Source organism: Suricata suricatta, chromosome 1 (genome assembly GCF_006229205.1).
Source record: "Suricata suricatta isolate VVHF042 chromosome 1, meerkat_22Aug2017_6uvM2_HiC, whole genome shotgun sequence".
In the NCBI taxonomy this organism is placed as follows: Eukaryota; Metazoa; Chordata; class Mammalia; order Carnivora; family Herpestidae; genus Suricata; species Suricata suricatta.
In genome coordinates, this window is record NC_043700.1 from 10,655,547 (window position 1) to 10,672,259 (window position 16,713).

Consider the following 16,713-nt stretch of genomic DNA (forward strand, 5'->3'; position numbering starts at 1 on the left):
TTTGGAGTACCTTGGTTTTTCCTCCCTTCCTTCCCTCCTTCCACCTTCTGTTAAATGTGTTTTCTTCTCTCCTTTCGTTCTTTGTTTTTTAAAAATTTTTATGTTTTTTTAATTTATTTTTGAGAGAGAGAGAGAGAGAGAGACAGTGTGAGCAGCCGAAGGTTAGAGAGAGGGAGATACAGAATCTGAAGCAGGCTCCTGGCTCTGAGCTAGCTGTCAGCACAGAGCCTGACGTGGGGCTCGAACCCACAAACTATGAGATCATGACCTGAGCCAAAGCTGGACGCTTAACCGACTGAGCCACCCAGGTGCTCCTCTCCTTTCATTCTTAGAACTACTCCATAAGGAAGCTTTTTGCATATAAGTAATATGGAAATTGAGATACAGGTATGTTCTTGGAGTTAAATACTGAGTAAATAGAGTAGAAAATCATACCCAGTTCTGATTGCACACTCCTCGCCACCAGTATGGATTATCTACAAACTGAGACATGTGGTGACTCTGTAAATAGAATAAAATCTCTCTGGGCTAAAGATACTTATTTACTGACTAGTAAAACTGTTTGTAATCGTCACATCCTTATTCTAGGTTAAACAATGTAATGACAAATGTTGCAGCTATAAAAATGTTGAGGAATTCAGAATCTGACATGACAGTGGATTCATGCAAAACCTGAGGCGTTGGTTGAAATTTTCCTTAATCTAATTTTAAACCAGAAAATATCCTGGTCACTGGAATCTATGGGGGATCACCAATGGTTATTGAAAAGTCAAAGGAGGGGGCGGATGGATGGCTCAGTTGGTTAAGCGTCTGACTTTGGCTTAGGTCATGATCTTACTGTCAGTGAGTTTGAACTGCACATCTGGCTCTGTGCAGACAGCTCAGAGCCTGGAGCCCACATCAGATACTTTGTTTCCCTCTCTGCCCCCTTCTGTTATCTCTCTCTCTCCCTCCCTCCCTCCCTCTTTCTCTGTCTCTCTCAACATGAATAAAATGTTAAAGTCAAAGGAAATCATGTTAAATAGGATGAAAATATCTCATACTTGAATATCCACCATTGCACTTACCTATTCACTCATTTCCATGATAAAAACTAAATGATTAAATTATTTGACCAACCCTTGATGCAGTGAGAAGGTAACTTCAAATATAATAAAAGCATTCTTTGCTTGCCCTGAACTTTAAATTACACTAGAAAACTTATATCTATACAGAAGTTGATTATATCCCCATATTTTTTTAAGTCCTTAATATTCTCTGTACTTTTTACTAGAACAAAGAATAGATTCTCAGAATACCTTGGCTTTCTCACCATTTTGTTTAGGGAATCTAGTTAGGGGAATATTCATCATTTTCCAGTAAAAATAGCAAAAATGCTTTTTGTCTCTATTTCTAATTTTAAAGGTAGGCTATTTTTTGGGGTATGAATAATATATGTGAATACACAGAGGCCCTCTAATAGCTCTCTTCTTAGAGATGTTGGAGTGAGATTTAGCACAAAATAACTGGATTTAGAGTCTGTGTGAGGAGTGTCCTCGTAGAAGTTCTGAGGGGCCCTTCAGACTAGTTGTGAACACAAACCTAATCATTTCCTAAAAACTTTAAGGACAAAGAAAGTTCCAATGCACTTATGTTCATGTGCGTCCACATTGCATTTGTCAGATTTATTCAAGAAAATGACTATAATCTTCTACTGAAAATGATTCTGAATTAGGATTAGGCCCCAACAAGTCCTATAACATAATGATTGCAAAAATCTAAGACCAACAGCTTTGTTCCATAAAGTAAGATGTTCTGAAGGAGCAGGGAAGCCCAGGTGATTTCATCATAGAACAAAAACATTCAATGCAACAAGATTTAGAAAGTGCAGCATCATGAATGGTGATAGTAACAATAAAGTACCAAGTGAGAAGGTGAGAATCCTTCCTCTTTAATGGTTTCCTTAAAAGAGAATTAAACAAATTTTGATCAGTAGTTAAAAACCTTGAGAGGCTGATCATGAGACTGAGGCTTTTTCGGGGCTTAAGTCTGTTGCAATAAATCAACTATGCCATTGTTGCTGCAAAGCAGCCCAAGCCCAAGGTGGGAACAGCTGAGTGTCTGTGTCATAATGAAATGGTTCTCACTTGAACAGAGGATGGTGGCTCTAGCTTCATGGGTGACACTTAGCTGACCTCTGCACTTGGTGGAAGTGTGTATCTTAAATGCAGTGATGGACAAATGGTTTGGATGTAAGGTCCTGGCAGTGTCATCGTTGAAATATTTAAAGTGAAAACTTTACAAAAAACTAGCTTCCCAAATGAAGTACATAAAAATGAAATTAGAATCAATGGCAGACTTGGTTTTAATATTCCTTTCTAAGTACTTCTGGTTATAAAGTTTTTGCTTTTTTGCATATTGATGCAGATTTTGATTCATCAACGTGTATATTTCAATTAGATTACCATATGGTCTTCCTTTTTGTTTCAATAAAATGTTGATATTTAAATTACAGGTTTTCCCTTTAGGAAAAGACTAGGAGAGTATTACTTGAAATTAATACTTTAAGAAATCAAACAATGATGTTAACACTAGTCACATGATAGGCAAGCTGTATCTGTTTTTCTCAGCCCCATTATACTTAAGTCTGGAAATCACCCCTGAGTTTCACTCTCCCATCAAAAAACACATGTGCTTTCCTTGATTTGAATTTATTTATAATACAGTTACATGTAGAGCTCTCATTTGTAGATAATAATTGAAAAAGCCACCTTGACATATATATCAAAATATTCACCTGCTTCTATTATCTACAGCTACTGTCAAATCAGTCTTAAGTCCCTTGTTTTTCCTTTCCACCACTTCTCAACTTCACATCTTTGTTTTATCTTCATCTTCTGTTTCTTGTAGCTGCTTCTTGAATTTCTTAATCCCATCTGCTGGTAATTCTTCTTACAGAACTATATAAATGAAGCCTAAAACCTTTGCCAGACTGTGAAAGATGTCTAGTATTTTGCTAATTTATTTCTCTTGCTCTTTTAAACTGCTTCTAGCTTCTTGAACACTTGATGAGCTTATTCCTACCCTCAATTCCCCTTCTGTGCCTGGATTCTGAGATCCTATGCCTTCATGTAAGTCTACGCCAGATACCCAGAATCCCTTCCCTGCTCACTGAAGTATTCATGATAGAGGTCTCTGAGAGAAACCAACGCTGTTCCTTGGAGGCTGATGGGCCAGACGAAAGCAGGTGTTCCCAGGTAAAGGCTCTGTCCCGTTGTACTCTTGGAGGATCTCCATTCCTGATCACCTCACAGGAGGGATTGGTGTCCTCTAATGATAGAATTAAAAACCCCCAAGCTACTGGTGCCCTCCCTCCATGGGGTAGAGTTTGTGTCTTGGATCCCTAAATTCCCCACTAAGTTCTGTTACTGAAGCCTTGTAACATCTGGCCGTTGGCTTGTTTTTATTAGCAATCTCATTGCCAAAGACAGGCGTACAAACTGCAGGCACCTAGGGTATGTCAGAAATTGTGCTTTTAACTTTCACTAAAACAGTAGGAGTTTGGGTCTGGCCCAGTTCTCTTGGGGTTGCACCGTTTGCCAGTGGCTGATGAGCATTAATAAGCAACATCCCCTGAGGGTGGAGAGGACCATGAAAAAGTGCTGGAAAATAACTGTCCATTTGGATCTTGAGTGCCAGTCCAGGAGCCTGGGTGGTGGTCCTACACGCAGCCTGGCTTTAGGCCTCATTGCTCCAGTGGGAATAAACAACTACTTACCGCCTGCCCTGTTGTGGTCCACCTCTGGGGAGATGAACAGACTGCAGAACCCTGGTGTGATTGGTCCACACTACAGTCCCTCTTTTGACTTTGAAAGTGGAGCCAAGGATGAAATACAGACTTTGCAGCTTGTAATACATTCTTAGTGGAATTGCATAATTAAAAGGTTTATCCAACATAAAATGCTAACTCGAGCAAACCTTCACAGTACATCTCATACACATGGGTATACTTCTTTGGCTAGAGGGGGAGGGCCAGAGCTCTTACCATCCAGAAGGTCCTCCCTCTGGATTGGGCCAGCAATGAGAGCTCCCCTCAGATAGAGGCCCAGAGCCTCCAAGGAAAGATGAAACCTGTTAGTGTTCAGAGATGGAAAGGACACATGTGTTAGGAGGGAGGATCTCTGAAGTAGGGAAGCTCAGGTGTTAATAACACTGAACCCATGGTTTATTGATCCCAGGTATAATTAGCACGTACTTGACCTTTACCACAGGTATGTAGCTGGCTGTACGTGTGTAATATGTGCCAAGTAGGCAGTCCTTCAGTACCGATTCTTTGTGATTAATCACGTCAGGCTCTGATACTATTTGCACCTGGCTCTAGATTTATCTAGTCAGATGGAAATTGCATAACCCTCCTATGCTGATCCTGAGAAGAGCCAGTGTACTTGAGTAGAACCAGGCAGTTCTTAATGGTACCTGTGAAATGTAAGACCAGAACAAGGACTCAGGGTCCCACCTAACACAATTTCTGCAAACATTGAAAATCCTGATCCGCGTAGAACACTGAGCTTGCCTAGTGTTGGCCTGAAGCTGTATTTCTGGTTACTCGTGAGAACCTCACCTTTTTTTCACCAACCCCGTTTACCTAGGGAAGACAGCAAATGTGTGTGACTGACTGCTGATGTGGGAGCCTCTTGCGAATGGGGGCCCTATATTAATGTTGTGGACTTGAAAAGACCCAGTTCCACTACAGATCTTGGATCCTATCTCTTTATTACCGGTATGCCTGAGTACATTTAAAATAAGCACATTTCTTTAAAAAACAAATGGCACAATAAATGCCCTATTTTAAAAATTGCACGTGGTATGTTAGTTGAAGTAGAACTTTGTCCCCCAGTGAAGCCTGAAATGAATTTGAGGGATTCTGGAAAAAGACTCCAAACTGCTGCAGCTTGCAGGTCTTCTCTTCTGGGCTTTTTTGGTATATCCCTTAGATTAGGTCTTTGGTCTTCAAAACATATTTATAAAAGGAAATGATCAAGACAAAGAATAACTCAATGAAGAGAGAGAAAGCATTAAAATAGACAGTACAACAACCCCAAACTTAAGGGAGCGACTAATGCCCACACACCTACAGATTGAAACTGGTAAAAACGAGGTTGGAAATGCTAGGCAGAGAGGACATTCTGTGTGAAGAAGGCCCGTGGTTGAGATAGTCCAAAGGATGCTCTGAGGGGAGAGAGAGGTAAAAGACCAGAAAATAAACAAACAACCTATTAAAAAAAAAAGTGACAACTAACTTGCTTGCCTCTCCTAGAGAGGAAGTACCTGGTGAAAACAGCAAGTCCAAAGTTGGGCTTGAAGTTGGTATCACTGAAGAGCTTGGAAGGAGCTTGGGATCACAGTGGTCATTACAAACTGGTGTCTAACTTGAGGTATCATTGTGTTCCTGTTGAAAAACTTACTGTTCCACTGTTGAAACTGGATTTGATGTCTGGTTATCCTAAACAACAATAGATCTCTTGGAAAACCTCTGTCAGACAGGGTGTCAGTTGTGCAACCACTAAATTGTCTAATAACTGGAATAAGGACCGAATCTGTGCTTATTACAATATGTGGAGATGATGAGAAGCAATGTTCCTCACCTCTCCAATGAAGGACCTGTTTGGTGTGGGTGGTGCTTTGGGGCCCATGCTTGAATGGCAGATGTATGGTACTGTTTTTTAATAAGTTACTTAATTTTTGGCTGAGTGGTATGTACTATGAAAGGCAGATGCTGAGTAGTTCAAGGTCTTTTAGACCCTGTGTAAAAGAGAGTTTCAATAATGCACCAAGTCATGGAAAGAAGCTTTAGGGGGAATATACAGATGTCTTGTGGGAAATTTGATTGAGTTTCTGCTGTGTAGATAAATGAGTCTTTTTCTCTGCCCCATGAAACATTTTGATGAAAATATCTGTATCTAGTTTGTTACAATGGGCTTGTCCTAACTATGGCTTCAAAGTGGGCACAGTGGAGAGGATTGAACCAGCACAACTGGGTTGTAGAGAATCAACTAACTTTCCCTTTTTGTGTGGCAAACAAAATGTGGCAGTCCTTGGGACAGATAGGGCAGGGAAATCACATAGAAACGGTACAAGGAAGAACCACTTCCTGAAAGGGCACATTATAAAATACTGCTCAGTAGAAATGGAGATGGACCAAGTCCATTAGGCCATGACCTTGAATACAGTGAGGAACTGATGAAAACCACCTGAGTGTGTTTCCCCTGTACAAAGACCACATTTCAGTTCTGACCAAAGAGCTTACTCTGTGATGAGAGCTACAGGAATTCGGAAGCCTGTGGTAGCGTCCTTCACTGAACGTGGGCAGTTTATTTCAGGGAGACCAACATGATACATGTTAGGTAACCACAAATAGTTGACATTTTTGAATTTATACTAGTGGATTAGCTACCTCGTGGCTCAAACCCTTGTCATCCATACTGAAGCTAGAGTATTCTTTTAAATGGTCATTTTTGAGAGAGCATGTAAGCGAACTGGGGAGGGGCAGAGAGAGAGAGAGAATCCAAAGTAGGCTCCACACTGTCCAGCACAGAGCCTGACATGGGGCTTAAACTCCAGACCCATGAGAATGTGACCTAAGGCAAAGTCAGAGACTTTAAGCGACAGCCAGCCAGGTGCCCCTAGAGTAATTAATATCAAATTGATCTTCTTGTGATCAGTGGTTGAAACTTTACCATGTTCTACAGAAAAGTCAGTGTTTCTAAACAGTGTTTTGGCCCCACATCCCTACCGTTGCCTTTTTAAGCATTTCTCACTATCCAGTGAATGCAAGTGTTTGCCTGTGTTGTTGTTTTGTTACTGAAATACGTGAACTCTTGGCTCCATTACACATAAGGTTTTCCTGACATTACTCATGCATTAAAGAGCAGGCCAGCAGAATAGATAGTACTTCTTCCACAGAACAAATTCTTCAGCTCCAGTGTGGGTTAGACGCTGGTCATCAGTGCCCAGAGAGCACTCCAGATGTGCTTTTGCCTAAGCAGATGGTTTTAATTCGTTCTATTAGATGCTAATGTTGACTTCAGCCACAAAACATTTTCTGAGGTTAAGAACTGTCATTCATCTCGTGTGATTCCCGAGAAAATCAGGGCACCATACTGAATGTGAAGTCAATAAATGTTGAAGTAAAGTTAGGTCATTAGGAAAAGTAGAGAATTTACAGTTGATCCTATTACCTACTCTTGGCTTCTGCTAGCATGTTTAATTACCTGTACTGCATACAGTCCTGGGGCAGCAAAGAATGCTTTCACTAGAGAATTAAAGTACATTGTAGTTCTACTTGGTGATATTATTGGAGTTTTGATGCAATAGTCCTTGATTTTCTGAATAGCGTGCCAATTCTGGTACTTTAGGTCCAGAAATAGCCTTCAGAACTGCCTCACCATCGTTATTTATTGCTGGAATTTTATTTTAGGCCCTAGTTAGAAAGCCATGTAGTGGGCCTGTTTGTTTGTTTGTTTGTTTCAATACTTGCCCTGTCTTGTGGAAACTGCAGACAAAGCTGGTCTCAGAAGGTACAGACCAAGATTTCCGTTGTCCGAGGTAACATTCCAAACACTTAGGAAGGAATTCAGGGTTTTCTTAAGAACTGCTGGAGCCCGCCTCCCAATGCACATTCCTTACACGTATCATACTTCTTCTCTACAGGTTTCAGTCGCAGAAATCTTTGAGCACTTGTACTCCTCACTGCTTGCTGGGTTCTTTTTCATGGATTGTCTTGTTTCTGCTTTCATTATCAAGGTGCCTCCCATCCCTCATGCCCCATTTGACACGTAACCTCCATAGACTCCAATCACAGTTAACTTCTTTTCATACCAAGCAATTCCTACTACAGCTATTCATGTTGCTGTAACGGATTTTTTTTTCTGAGTAGGAAACAGTGCATGGAAATATCTGAGTTTGTTGCATATCCTCACTAACAGTACTCTAAAAGTCCATGTTTGAGGTAAGAATCTTTGACTTGGAAAGGGTCTTACAGTCTAAGGTCCTCAACTAAAGAAGTGGGATAAAGGAAACTATTTCTGAAAATAATCAAAGATAAATCTGGGTAGTTGGTGATTATATTTATCTTTACCTGGTACCCCTTGTTTAATACATGCCCTCTAGGTTTGGGTACCAGGAGTTGTATACCAGCACTTTGAGCATTTTCTGCAGCCTCAGAACTCGCTATCTGGATCTCCAGAATGGTGGTCACTAGCCATAAATGGCTTTTTAGCACATGAAATGTCTAGTGCAGCTGAGAAATGGAATGTTATATTTCAGAGAATTCAAATGTGTGTAACAACATGCAGCTACTGGCTATTTTATTAGACAGTGAAGTATACTAAAAGAACACATGTATACATGTTTTTTAAATTGGTGAGTTTGCCCTTGAGAAATGTAATGTGCAACACCAAAACCATTGTGGTCAAGAAGGAACTGATACCATTACAGTTTCCTTTTAATTTTTAAAGGACCTTGTTCTCAATGCAGAAATGGGATATTAGTCACAGAATAATATTGGACTCTACCCTACACAAACAAGCAGTAACCTGTATAGATTGAGTTACAAGTAAATATGCTGTTGAAGATTGTATAAACGGTAACTAAGGCGAGGGATTGATCCAGTCCTTCACAGTTGGAAGAATGTTCTTTAATGAGAAATAGCTCAAAAGGAGAAGGAAGTTGGGGTTTTGAAGAGGCAGGTACATAAGGGAGTCATGAAGGATGGACTTGAGTCTTAATCTGAGGAATCGAAGTGTGTGAGTAGAACACAAAAGCAGGGCAGTCCTTGGTTTAGTCATTTCTCTGGGCACACAAGGAATTTTTGTACCAATTCATACTTTGCAGAAAGATGGGCATGAATATGGATGTATACATGTAAAATTTCAGGAAGAAGACAGAATTGACAGATGTTTGCAATTCATATTTCATTTCTGTTTAAAGGTCTGGGAAGTCCAGTCATAGTACAGTAGGTGTTTTGTTGCCCTAGGGAAAACCGAATTAAGGATTCCTTAAACAAATGTTGTAATATTTAAAGCTAAACACGGAAACCTTTATTGAACATTAATTATATACTGGGAAAGTCATAATTGAATATAACCTTTTTTTTCTGTCAATGAAAACATGCTACAATCAAGGAAATTAGCTCTATAGTTGAAGTGATTGGCCCATTTAGATCTGGACCTTGTATGCCCATGTATTTAATTAGTAATAATGATTGTATTACATAACTGAAATCTGAGATCACCTCAGCCCTATGGTTATCAATAGTAATTGGCTTGAAATTTAGAATGATTAGATAAAATGATATCCAGCCTTAGGTATCTGTGAATATTTCTGCACTTCCTGTGTGGTCCCCTCAAAGTTTGAGCTCTTGTTTGAAGCAAACAGATACATTTTATGGAGCATTTCACCACACCCTCTATGTACATGATACCTCTGAAAACAGAAATGACACATGCACACTTATCTCAAACACAGCAATGGAATCATACACATACTAGTGGGAAGATGATACTTGGGGGAAATCTTAGGACTTGATTTCTGCTTACTTTATTCCACATAATACGGCAGTCAAAGGAGATCCCAGATCTCTTGGCCTTCTGCGTTCCCACTGCAGTGCGAGCTGCATATGGGAAGTTCTATATGGAATGGAATCCTGGGACAGGATAATTTGAAGAAACCAAAGCTGTAAAACTATATAATAACAACATTCTCCAAACGTTACTTGTTAAAAGAGTATATAGATTGGAGGCCCATCTATTTATCTCTCCAAGTAAGTATACTTACAAGACCTAATTTTATGATTTAGTGTGGTAGAGTTTTAAATCTCATCCAAAAATAAGCTTTTGGGTTCTCCTGCTAGTTAGAAGTAGTGAGATTAAACCCCTCATTAGATTAAATCACCTGGTGCATGGACTTTGTTGAAGATCTCAAACCTAACTTGAGCCCTTAGCTTTGATGAAAGTCTTTCAAGTTCAATACCTTTGGTCTAACCAGAACTCACTGAAATAGAAAGGACTGCTGTTTAAACCATACCTATGATAACAACCACTGATATGGAAAGAAACTGTTTAATTTCTTACATAAATTTAATTATACCAGTTTAGAGTCTTGTCAAAAATATTACTCAAACAAAAGACAATTATTTGAATGACCTTGCCTCTAATAAAGCTACATAAACAGGCTAAACTAATTAGGAACTAAACTGCATATGCTGCGAACTTAATACTAGACTTTCAGTTACAATATTGTGTAACTTGATAGTTTATTGCTGCCCTCATTAAAATAAACCCTCCTTATAGCACTTACCATGTTGGACTCCTACAGATAATATTTTAATGAGGATATGATCCATTTTGATGGAGTTACCACAAGGGAGAAATTTAATTTAATTAAACTGGTCTTCATTAAAGTATTGCATTCAAGTGAAGTAATTATATGGCACATACGGTATAGATGAAATCCTGCTGTTTTAAGGGGAGAACATTCACGATAGACTAGCCATGATTTCATTAAACTGCTTTTCTCAATAACTAGTCTATGACCTGGATAATACAATGATAAAGCAGACAAATGAACATCATTTCATACTCTGGTTTTCAAAATAACCTCTTAAATCTATAAATGGATATGGAATTGCTAAATATGACCATATAGGCACATCACATACATAGTTTCATATAAACAAAAACAATACGTGTAAAACTGAAAGTAGATGGATGTTAATGTTTTTTTCACTTAACAAAACATACACGGATGTGTGTTAGTATTATAAATGGGGTTTTTAGAGACATGACTGCTATACATAAAGTAGTCCTAAATCAATGTATAGGTTATCAGTTTATTATTAGAAGGTCAAAATCTGAGGAATATATGGGTGTGTGGATAGGCACATTTAGAATGTTAAGTTGTGGGAAAATAGCTATGATCAGTAGAGTATCCTGCTGACAACTTCCCAGGTTAATATTTTATATGTGGACCAAGAAAAAAAACAGAATTGAGATGCTAATCGTCATTAGAAAGAAAACTTGAATTATTACTGCTACTTTCAGATTCTCAAAATCAATAAAACCTGTGAATTACCATGAATGAATCCATTAGTTAAGCTGGGTGCCTAACTGGATTTATCTATTGAAATTGGCAACATAAAAGATTGTGTTGACCTTGATCTCTTGGCTTCATTATCCAGGATTCCGTGTTTCTGCAGCCACCCTAGTGAAAACTTCTTAGAGGCTCCTTCCCTGGCTCTCAACCTATGAATTTGTTGTTGTTGTTGTTGGGTTTTTTTGTTTGTTTGTTTGTTTTTTGGCATGATGTCCGTATTCATTCACTAATAAGAGAAATTAGTGTGTGAGTTCAGAACCTAGCTGAGTCATGCTTTGTTGTACTAGTTGTAGACTTACTGAGTAATCATTTTTTCTTCAAGATTGAAAAAAAGTTGGGTTGATCACTCCTGGACAGGCACAGGTTTCTAGAACAGGATCCCTGCTTAGCTCACTTTCATGTACGACGTTTGTACTGTTGAGTTGATGTTCATGATTGCCAGATGTATACTCTTCAAACCAGGATCAAGATCTTATTTCTGTGAGCCTTTGTAACCTCTTAACTTATGTCCAGTAGCCATGTTAAAGCAAATTGGCCTTCAATCTATTCTTCTTTTCCTTCACAAGCTGCCTATTTGCCTTCTGGAGTTTTTTTCTGCTAATAGTCTTATCCATCTAGTAAACAAAACCGGAATCTCCTTAACTCGATTATACTAAGACAGTCTATCAAATGGCCATTAGAATGTAGGCCAAATGGGGTATGAATCTGGATGTCCCTTTATACTTGGAGATAGATTTTTGCTTCATGTACATTTCCTTTCCAGCTAATGGTATCTCATTTTAGGTTTTTGGTATTTAGTATCAGGACTGTTGGCAGCACCAGCTTTGTGGGTGTGTAACTGGTGTCCTAGCATAGGGATTCATGCACCGAAAGGCCATGGTCTTCGGTCTGGTCCTCTGAGATCACGTCTTAAAATGCATTATGTCTGAATTGTTTCATAAGCCAAAGTCAGGAGCCAATGGGACATAGGCTGGGAGAAAAAATGAGGTGGCAAAAGGGAGACTTGAAGAAAGAAGCAGATTGGAGTATATTCAGCATTTTTGTTCCACTTCGTGCAATAAAGAGGGGGGAGGTTCTTTTTCACACTGTACTGAGCCCATTATGTACTCTGCTCTGACTGTGAGTTTTATCTCCCTTTCCTCCTCTTGGCTTCTCTGTTCTCTAGTCCATGTTTACATAGGATGTACCCTACCCTCACGGCCCTGTGCATGCCTGCCACTACCCAGCTGCCCTGCAGTGGGGAACAGTCATCTTCCTGGTGATAGCAGGTGATGGTGTTTCCTCAAAGCTGCTAATCAATCTCTCTCTCTCCTCTCTCTCTATTTTTTTCTTTTTTTCTCTCTGTGTATCTCTCTCTGCATCTCTGTCTCTCTGCATCTCTGTCTCTCTGCATCTCTGTCTCTCTGCATCTCTGTCTCTCTGTCTCTTTGTCTCTGTCTCTCTGTCTTTGTGTCTCTGTCTCTCTGTTTTTCTGTCTCTCTCTCTCTCGCTCCTTGGTTATCATTCATATATCAAGATTGGTATCATTTTCATAGATGCCACCCCTTTCTGACAATGGAAACAAATCCTCTTGCAGTTTCTCACCCTGTGTCCTCACGAGTATTTCCAGTGGTTCTCGGGAAGTAGGCTGCACTTTTGCTTCCCTTCTTCCTTGCCTTCTGTAATGCTTCAGTGCTTGTTTCTCTTGTGTGCATACTTCTTAAGAGCAGAGTCCATACTAATAATTGGTGTATGCCCAGGTCTGTAATAAAGCTGTAAGTGCACTGGAAGTTCATTGTAGTTTTTTTGGCCTTGTGCTGCTTCTTCATTAACAGTAGATGGCATTTCATTGCCAAGTAAATGAGGTCCAACCTTCGTGTGTACGGTCTAGAACTGTGTACTCTTGGTAAAAGAACAAAGGACAGAGGGATGACTTTTGAATAGGAAACCCTAGTTTCACTTAATTGCAGTAAAAGACCATATGGATTATTAAATACATCAAGATAAAATCTAATCAACCCCCTTTAAATAGGAACTTGTTTTCAAGATGACACTATAGAAGACTTGGACATAAATGTGTTTTGGTACAAATGTTCCAACCTATCTTTTGTGAGAATTGGTCTTGATGAACGAACTAAATGATATTTACAAACTTTAAGACTTACTGAATAAATAGATTCAGGATATTGTTAGTATGAGGAAAATCTTGGCAGAGCTACATTGCTAATGTAACTACTGTAGTAGGTAGTTAGAAAATAACTTTGGACTATGGGTGTTGATAAGGTGAAGAAATACAAAGAAATATGTTTGATTTGAAAAGGCCTTTCTCTATATTTTCACCAACCCCTGGTAGAAATGTCTATTTTGTCACTTCTGTTGTCTATCCATTTATTTTACCTTCTCATTCATGGTGTAAACATCCATTTGAGGAGTTTAGAAAATGTGTCTTCTAAATTTTCTTGATGCTTTTATATGTATGACCACCAGGCTCTGGGGCAAGCAGAGTGAACACTGTATCATGTTTTTTCCTTTGTCCATATTCAAAGACCTTTTCTCCAGCAGCAGGCATTCCACAGGAGGCTTAAAAGCTTTTGTATTTTCTAAAACGTTGTTCACTGCTCAATTTCTTAGTGAGAAATAGAAATCAAAATAAAAGCTATTTCTGTTCACTACATGTTTTGCTCCCCCCCCATCTTTTTGGCATACAGTAAAATGTTATAGTGCAGATATTTCTAATGAAAACTAAAACAGATGGATTTGCAAAGGAATATGTAGGATGATCAGGACACTGATGGTAATTTAATTGAGGTTTATGTGATATAGTAACTTCAAGTTTTACAAATGGCCTTAAAAAGCAGGGTATCATTTGAATCCTTTAAAATGGTTGCTGGGGTGTGTGTGTGTGTACTCTGTGTAACACACAGAGTACAGTATTACCCTCTTTATCAGAGGAGGATGTTGGGATTCAAGAAAGTTATTTGACTTGTTCAAAACTAAAGAAACGGAAGGGCTAGAATCCCAAGCTAGGTCTTCTGATACACAGTCTGGTTCTCCTTAAATTTTGCTCCTGGCTAATAATTGTTAGAGGCCTTTCTCTCTCCTTTCTTCTATCTTGAATTTATCAAGGCTTCTAGAAGTGGTTCCACAATGATGGGAATGAAATTCAATGGTAAAACTTGTAGGTAAGCTTTTCAGATACCGTCTCCTTTGCAGGTAATGAATGCAGATTTCTCCTTTAGGATTTCCCCAAAAATATACTTAAAAGATGCTTTCTAATACTATAAACTTAGTTCAGACTGAAAATGTCTTACATGATGCAATGAAATTCACAGTTACTTAAATGTACGTCAGTAAAAATGTTTGTTTTATACTTTGTCAGTACTCATATCGGGTATACTCACTGGATTTAATGTCTAATCTCTAAACTCATCTATAAAGTGAAGATAGTTCCTACAATAAGGGATAAATGCAATTGTGTATATAAAATCATACCACGTGATAAGTAACATTCAACAAATCCTATCTTAAAAATGTATTAAGGACTGCAGGAAATGGCAGAACGAGAGTCAAGTTTAAATAAAAACCTTAGAGGATAATTCACACTCCTCCTCTTAGAGTCCCCACATGGGGCTTGTCATGTCAGTCCCTTTTCCCTCCCTCTCTCTGCCCAGTACTCCATCCCTGTGGTCTTCTACCCTCCAAATACCTGGCCACAATGCCTGTTTATTCTCTTTCCTTTCATGTTTCTTTTTTTTCAACCTCTTGTTTTAGTGAAGTGCAAGAAATCTTAAGTAATCTAGAGAAGCAATTCATTACAAACAAGAAAAAGAATGTTATGTTTGGCTGTACCTACAGTACAGATGATCAGTTCCGTCAGCTGTGTGCGCTGACAGAAAGCCCATCAGGCAGGGCAATTTTTTATGAACTTTTCATCTTTATGTCCCAAATCCAGCACAACAACTTGGATCAGTTTTCCTGCTTGATGCGTGAAGTATAATGGTCATAGTTGAAACCCATTCCCGTGATCCTAGCTGAATTAGGATAACACCCAAAAAATTGAAGAGAGAGGAGAAAAGTAAAGGACTAAAATAGTGTGCCGGGCCTTAGAACTAAGGGTGGGTAAAGAAAGGTGGTTCACTTCCAACTAAAATTTAGGTGTTAACTTGGTCTTTGTGATGATGTTGGAACATTCTCTACCCTCTGAATCAAAAAAGTCCTAATGCAATCCTTAAGGACAGTTAACCTGGGGTAATCTACCATCATACATAAACTTACATAGAAGAGAGGACTAAACCAACCCTATAAGCAGTCTTCAGAAGTTCAATGCCTATCCCAGGCCCCTGCAGTTGAGAACGATAGGGCTAATATGCACCAGGAAAAAGGAAACATTTGTATTTCTACAGTGCAATCATACTAATGGTGTGTGGATTATAAATCCTACCTATGTGAAGAGAAGGAAATTAAACTGTTTACTAGACATGAATCCCACCTATAGTCAATAGCTCTAATATGCTAATATTTTTGACTATACCATTGAGGATTGACAAGGACAGCCTATTGGCTAATAGGCTGCTGTTAGTTTCCTCTTTCAGGTATAAAAAATAAGAAAACATTAAAAGAAAGATGAAAATAGAAGATTCTTTTAATCTTTTTACATTGCTGTTTAGGTGGTTTTAAGAAATCCATTCAAATAAGCTTAACATACATGCACATTAAAGATCAGACTCCATATAAATTACACACAATTCACTTCTGGTCATGGGAAACAGATGACTCAAAAGCTTACTCTCTTGGGGAATTAGTTGATTCTGTGAGAAAGGATGATCTTTCATGCACTATTTAATTTTTTATCAAATTATTTTTATTGCTCCTAAATCTTTACATACCTGAATTCCGTAGGATCTAAGATTCTGCATTTCAAGTTTTTGGTGAAATGGACCTGAAGTTGACTTATACTCAAAATTTTCATATTCTGTATTAATTCATACTAAGGAATATTCTTTGAGGAATGAAAATTTTTCACATCTAGTTTCTGATATGTTTACTTTAGAAAGTCTTAGCTCCCTGGACTTGCTCAAAGCGCCATTCATTGCTAACTTAACTAACTATGTTTCTTAATTTTTTTTGTCAGTAAGTATACACACTGAGACTTGAGTTTGTTAAATATTTAAAAAGTTAAATGTATAGGTGGGGAGTCCTTTAAATGATAAAGAACTTTTCTATATGCTCTTAGGAAGGAGAGATTATGCACACCTATTAAATGGCATTTTTTTTCTTTGTAGTAATGCTAAAAGTGATATGAGTTTGCTTTTCACTGGTCTGAGAAAACTTAAAAACGAAAGACAGGAGATTCCAGATGCAGCACTGTGAGTGAAAAGGGGTCCATATCCTTCAATGTATTTTGTGGAAACCTCCATTTCTGAAAAATTGTATTTGAAAGAGAAGTGATCTCAGCTGGGTTTACTCAGAAAATCTTTGATGTGTGTCTTTATAATATTTAATTGCTGTAGTGGGAACCCAGAAAATGGAGTGGTGCCTTAACGTTTCTTTTGTCTGGAGTCTAACCTGACCTGACTCCAATGCCACCTTTGTCTCCATGTCTAC